Genomic DNA, 7602 nt, shown 5'->3' with positions numbered 1-7602 from the left:
CCTAGCCCAGCACAAACAAGAGGTTGAAGCCTCTCTGCACAAAGATAATATAAATCAGTATCATAAAGTAGATCATTACATCTTAGAGAATTTTATTGAATCTGATATAGCATTAGAAGTGGTAAATGGGGCCTGGCACAATGGCTCATGCCTGTAATTCTAGCACTTTGGGAGGCCGAGGCCGGTGGGTTGCCTGAGCTCAGGAGTTCAAGACCAGCCTAGGCAACCTGGTGAAACCATCTCTACCAAAAAATAGAAAAAATTTTCTGGGTGTGGTGGCACATACCTGTAGTCCCAACTACTCGGGAGGCTGAGGTGGGAGAATCACTTGAACTTGGAAGGTGGAGGTTGCAGTGAGCCAAGATCATGCCACTGCACTCCAGCCTGGGTGACAAAGCAAGACCCTGTTTCAAAAGAAAAAAAAAGAATCTAAAGTAGCACCAAAGTCTAGCCTGGGCTATAGCATCTGTTTTTCCTAATTACTCTCTAATCTTTGGATAGTGACTATAGAATTTTTTTTTTTGTTATAACGTGTAAATCAGGTGGTAGAAAATAACTAATTTGCAGTCTCTATAGTTTTACATGATTCAAAATTTAAATGTATATTCTCATTATTTTCTTGCAGAATGCGGTCTGTTTTGAGCACAGTTCTAAACACATGACTGAATTAAACCCATGTTAAGTTGTAACTATAATCTGTGACTTTTAAGTATCATGGATAATTTTCAGACTTCATCCTTCAACAAATTGAAGGATTCAAAACAAATTATTGATTCAAACAAATGAGTCAATGGGTTTGTGTACTTACTGTACTGACCAAAACAGAATCATAGCTTTATATTTCTATCATAAGTAGTCTCCTCATGCATATTATAAAGACTGAACTGAAAACCGTCAAAATTATGCTAAAGTATCTCAGTTTTACCTCTGCTTAAGTCAAGCTGAACAAATAGCCTCTTTGAACCTGCTTTCTCACCTAAAAAGGTTCTCAAGCTCTGGTGTGTATCATAATCACCAGGACAGTTAATAAATCATACAGAATCCCAAGCTCATTGAAGCAGAACGGGGACAGGGTCTGAGTCTCTGTATTTTTATCAAGTTTCCCTGGGTAGTTCTGATTACGTATCAGTACTTGAGAACTTTTGTCTTAGTATGTTTCTACTGATAGAATGATTCATTTATGTGCTTATGTATTCACTTAATGCATGTGTGTAGCAATAAATACATACTGAGTGACTAGGTGCCATCACACAGTGCTGAGGGCTCAGAGATGAAAGACCTAGCCCTGCCTGATATGAACCAAATGGTGTCCTCCCGAAATTCATATGTTGAAACCCTAACCCTCAATGTGACTGTATTAGGAGGTAGTGCCTGTGAGGACGTGATAACAGTTAAATGAAGTCATAAAGATGGACCCTACTCTGATAGGGCTGATGCTTTTACAAGAAGAGGAGGAGAGGCCGGGTGCGGTGGCTCACGCCTGTAATCCCAGCACTTTGGGAGCCCAAGGCGGGTGGATCACGAGGTCAGGAGATCGAGACCATCCTGGCTAACACAGTGAAACCCCGTCTCTACTAAAAATACAAAAAATTAGCCGGGCGAGGTGGCGGGCGCCTGTAGTCCCAGCTACTCTGGAGGCTGAGGCAGGAGAATGGCGTGAACACTGTGGGGCGGAGCCTGCAGTGATCCGAGATCGCGCCACTGCACTCCAGCCTGGGCAACAGCAAGACTCTGTCTCAAAAAAAAAAAAAAAAAAAAAAAGAAGAGGAGGAGACACCAGACCTTGCTCGCTCTCTCTGCCATATGAGGACACAGCAAGTAGATGGCCATCTACAAGTCAGGAACAGAGATCTCACTGGGAACTAAATTCTTTTTTTTTTGGCGGGGGAGACACAGTCTTGCTCTGTCGCCCAGGTTGGAGTGCAGTGGTGCAATCTGGACCCACTGCAGCCTTTGCCTCCCAAGTTCAAACGATTCTCCCGCCTCAGCCTCCCAAGTAGCTGAGACTACAGGCAGGCACCACCATGCCCGGATAATTTTTGTATTTTATGTAGAGACGGGGCTTCACCATGTTGGCCAGGCTGGTCTCTTACTCTTAGCCTCAAGCGATCTGCCCACCTTGGCCTCCCAAAGTGCTGGGATTAACGGTGTGAGCCACCGCACCTGGCCTGGAACTAAACTCACTGGCATCTTGATCTTGGACATTCCAGCTTCCAGTACTCTGAGAAATAAATTGGTTGTTTAAGCTACCCACGCTGTGATACTTTGTTATGGAAACCCAAGCATCTAATGCATTGCCCTAAAGAAGTTCTTAGTTTAATGGAGGAGACACACAAATAATTGATAAATGCAATATAGTGTTAGGTGCTTTGATATAAGCAGGCAAGGTACTGCAGAAGCATTTTGGTATCAGGAGTGGTTCTAGAGGAACAGAATCTTAAAAATTGTAAACCAAAAATTAAATTCTAAGCTCCCCAATCAACCGAATGGACCTCTCCTCTAAGTCAAGGGGATTCCAAAGTAAACCTAAAAAACTAGTTCAGGCCATGATGGGAAGGAGGAATTGGAGATGTCTTATTTTACCTTACTCTCTCTGGAATTCAGGCACAACTGACCGGTATTAATATTAAAACAGAGCTCTTAAGACTGACAAAACAGATTGTTGGTAACAGTAGGATACCAAATTCCAACCTGACACTAGTATAGCGTCATACGACAGATAGCAGGCCCTGAAAGAGATTATTTTACCCCAAAATATATTTCTTTGACATATTTTGAAATGGTGAAGCTGTCTCTTGTGGGGACAATTTACACTCTATAGCAAATCCTCTTCTCTTTCCAGGTCTTTTTCTTTTCTTTTCTTTTTTTGAGATGGAGTTTTGCTCTGTCACCCAGGTTGGAGTGCAGTGGTGCAATCTCGGCTCACTGCAAACTCTGCCTCCCAGATTCAAGTGATTCTCCTGCCTCAGCCTCCGGAGTAGCTGGGATTACAAGTGCGTGCCACCACATCTGGCTAATTTTTGTATTTTTAGTTAGAGACGGGTTTCACCATGTTGGCCAGGCTGGTCTCAAACTCCTGACCTCGTGATCCGCCCACCATGGCCTCCCTAGTGCTGGGATTACAGGAGTGAGCCACTGCTCCTGGCCTCCAGGTCTTTTTCTGATCCTGAAGAGATAAGCTAAGAGCCTAGCACCTTTTAAAGGTCTGAATAGGAAACATTTGCCATCTATTGCCTCTAAGGGTAGCCACCTATGAGACTTCACCTACATAACAGGAACCTTTATCTTCACAACGCTTTATCTTAACCCAGACACTCCTACTGATTTCAGATCTTTAGATTATAACTCTTTCAACAAATTGCCAATCAGAAAATCTTTAAGTCCATCTATGACCTGAAAGGCCCCACCCCTTGAGTTGTCCCACCTTTCCAGACCGAACCAATGTACACCTCACATGTATTGATTAATGTCTGCCTGTAAATTCTGTCCTGCTAAAATGTATAAAATCAAGCTGTAACCCAACCACCTTGGGTACAAGTTCTCAGGACCTCTTGAGACTCGTCCTCAAGCCTTAGTCACTCATATTTGACTCAGAATAAACCTCTTTAAATATTTTACACTTTGACTCTTTTTCATTGACAGGAAGAATTTTCTGAATTGGTTCTGAAGTTTCTGGAATGCTTTCTAATCTGATTAAATTTAAAGACACAAATGACTGTAATGACTGTTAAAGAGAGCACTGATAGTTCATGGTGTGAACTGGCAATAGAGATATGCGATGTATCTGCATTGGATACTCCTTATGAACCACTTATAAGAAGCAAGGTGCTGAGTGACTGTGTATTTGATGCTTTTGGACATTTTTGGGAAACTAATGACTATATGATTGGCTGGTTGCTCCTAATGTTGCTGGACAAAATTGTGAAAGAAAAAGATGAGCTCAGATATTTGAGCTCCCAGCTCAAGCACTGTATAGATGACCTGAAGGCTTCTTTGTGTGCCCTGAGGGAGACCTTTATGCCCTGCAAGCTGAGATTACTGAAAGTCAGACATGGAATTTCATCCTGAGACTAGCTGAATTAAAACCCAAACTGAACTCTCAGCTTTGTATGATGTCTTCTGTTAAAGTGAGGACATTAATTGGGAAAGAATGGGATCCTGTAAATTGGGATGGGGATATTGAGCACTATATTCTAATGCACCTTCTTTGCCAGTGGAAGAGGTCTCCTCAGCTGCAGTAGAAGTGGCCTCCCCACCCCTAGTGAGATCAGCTTTTCCACCCCCTTCTGAGAGGATGAACCCTGCATTCCCTGAGGAAACTGTAGTGACCTCCCATGCAAGACAAAGCTGATTCTCCTCAGGGCCCATCCCCATCACTTTTCTTTGCTTCTAGATCTGTAACTGGATTGAGTCCCAGAAGTCCCCTAAAGGTGAGACAAAATGAGGAAGTGCACTACACTTCCAAAGAACTACTGGAGTTTTCTAATTTATACAGACAAAATTTGGGAAATGTGGGAATGGATACTAAGAGTGTGGAATAATGGTACAAGGAACATAAAGTTGCATCAGGCTGATTTATTGATATGAACTCACTAAGCAGAAGTTCTACATTTAGTGTTACAGCTTGGAGAGTTAGGCCTCCAAATGGTTGGTTGGTGGGTTCGTTGGTTTGTTGGTTGAAACATGGACCAGGCCAGGCATGGTGGTCCATGCCTGTAATTCCAGAACTTTGGGAGGCCAAGGCAGGAGGATCTCTTGAGCCCAGGAGTTTGAGACCAGACCAGCCAGGGAAACATAGTAAAAGCCCATCTCAAAAATACATAAACAAATAAAAAAACAAGAAAGAAAGAAAGAAAAAGTTAGCTGGGTGTGGTGGCACGCACCTGTTGATGAAAAAAGTCAAACACTATATGTAGAGATTTATTCTGAGCCAAATATGAGTGACCAATGGCCTGTGACACAGCCCTCAGAAGATTTTGAGAATGTGTGCCCAAGGTGGTTGGGCCACAACTTGGTTTTATACATTTGAGGGAGACATAAGACATCAATCAATATATATGACATGTACATTGGTTCAGTCCAGAAAGGCAGGATAACAGCAAGCAGGGCTTCCAAGTTATAGGATGAATCAAAAATGTTCTGATTGGCAATTGGTTGAAAGAGTTATTATCAGTAGAAAGGAATGTCTGGTTGCAATAAGGGGTTGTGGAGATCAAGATTTTATCATGGAGATGAAACCTCCAGGTAGCAGGCTTCAGAGATAATTCATTGTAAACACTTTTTGGTTTGTTTGTTTGTTTTTACCAGACTTAAAGAGTCTGTTCTATCAGTAATTCCAACAGGGAGGAGGGTATAATGAAGCACGTCTGGCTCCCCCTTACTATCATTGTCTGAATTGTTTTTCAGATTAACTTTGGAATGCCCTTGGCTGAGAGGAGGAATCCATTCGGGTGGTTGGGGGGCCTTAGCATTTTATTTTTGGTTTACATTCTCTCACCTCTGACCACGATTAACCAGAGGCAACATCAATGGCCACCAAACTTTAATTTTGTCCCATAGCATTGCATGGCTGCCTGCCACAGGTCTATTAGTGGGACCCCCTATGGCCAAGGGACTTACAGTTAAGACTTATAGCCAATTTAAATGTTCTAAGTCAGACAGGAATGAGTGTGGATAGGCATTCATTAAACCTAACATTTTTTCTTTTTCTTTTTTCTAAATCCACTCAATTTGACACCTACTAAAAAAAATTTAAGTGAAAAGCCAACAAACAAAAACCTGAGGGCACGGTTACAAAACTGACTGAGCTACTGTTATCTTGGTTTTAGTTACAGAATTATAGCAATTATATATATAAAACATAAGCATTGTTAAGACATTTTAAACTAAGACACTTTAGAGCCTCTTGTTGTGCTGCAGTGCTTTTTGTGGTCTTTTAGTAATTTGTCCTAAGGTAGCTGATCCAAATTTTTGAAATATATATCTACCTGCATAAATCTCATAACTAGGAGTATCATACCCAGGAGGTTTTATCACAAAGTATCTTTATATCCTCTCAGTAATGATCTTCTTTTAATTCTATAGAAGGCAGAAATTTCTCTATGGTTGAGATGGACAAAAAGGTGCCACATAATAGCTCAGATGGCAAAGTCCCTTGTTTTACCAGCTGTTTAGACATCTGTGTACCCATCCTTGATTTGGAGGAGCTGAACTAATTTTATCCTTCAAAACTGGCTCTTACAATCACACACGCCCACCTCTTCTCCAATAGTCCCTGGGGCTACAGGGAGGGTGCTTATATAGTTTTAGCAACAGGGCATTTGCAGTGAAAAACAGACTGGGCCCAGTGGGATGCCAAATGAGGGAGACTTGCATCTCTAGTCTTCAGAATACCATGATTCTGGTTTCCTTGGAAGTAAAACAAGGAGAGATAAATAACATTAATAATTTGACAATCAAAAGAGTGTGTGTCAGAACAGAAAAGGAACTTATTCTATTAGGGCAGTAGCTAAAATTATAGTCTGGTACTCTTTAGAGGATTATTGTAGCTAATAAATAATCCATTATTCAATCTGCACTCAAAAGCAAAAGTGAGGGCTGAAGTCTAGTAACAAGGGTTACACTTTTCCTTTGAAACAATTTCTCACATTCTCTAGCCCTCCTTTCCTGTTAAAGAGAAATTATCGTAAGACTAATTTATGTGCAAAATAAGTTTGTTTGTTTGCTTGTTTTTGAGACAAGATCTGTCTCTGTCGCCCAGGCTGGAGTGCAGTAGCACAATCTCGGCTCACTGCAGCCTCAACCTCAAACAGCTCAAGTGATCCTCCCACCTCAGTCACCTGAGTAGCTGGGACTACAGGCATGCAATACCACGCCTGGCTAATTTTTGTATTTTTTATAGAGACAGGGTTTCGCCATGCTGCCCAGGTTTGTCTCGAATGCCTGGGCTCAAGCAATCTGCCTGCCTTGGCCTCCCAAAGTGCTAGGATTACAGGTGTGAGCCACTCCACCTGGCCTGCAAAGTAAGTTTTAGGCTTATTATGCTTGGCCTGATTATTCACATAAACTGCAGCAAGAATTGATTGGCCATATAGGCCTTTTTAAGTTGGCTTTGCTGGAACTTTACTTAAAAATACGTTATTCAGGCCAGGTGCGGTGGCTCACACCTGTAATCCCAACACTTTGGGAGGCCAAGGTGGGTGGATCACAAGGCCAGGAGTTTGAGACCAGCCTGGCCAATATGGTGAAACCCCATCTCTACTAAAAATACAAAAATTAGCTGGGCGTGGTCGTGGGCAACTGTAATCCCAGCTGCTCGGGAGGCTGAGGCAGGAGAATCACTTGAACCCAGGAAGCAGAGGTTGCAGTCAGTCAAGATTGCGCCACTGCACTCCAGCCTGGGTAATAGTGAGACTCCGTTATGAAAAGAAAAAAAAAAGGCGTTACAAAGCCTTGGTAAAATCACCACGTCTCCAATTGTTCTTTAAAAGAAAAGACTCTTACTAAATGTATGCAAATAACTATATTGTCATAAAATCAGTTTCCAAATTTTGTTGAACTCAGAAATTTGCTCATAAAAACATATTTTACCCAATTGCTCTG

The sequence above is a fragment of the Hylobates moloch genome, unplaced genomic scaffold (assembly GCF_009828535.3).
Source record: "Hylobates moloch isolate HMO894 unplaced genomic scaffold, HMol_V3 SCAFFOLD_23, whole genome shotgun sequence".
NCBI lineage: Eukaryota > Metazoa > Chordata > Mammalia > Primates > Hylobatidae > Hylobates > Hylobates moloch.
This window is presented reverse-complemented; position numbering follows the sequence as displayed.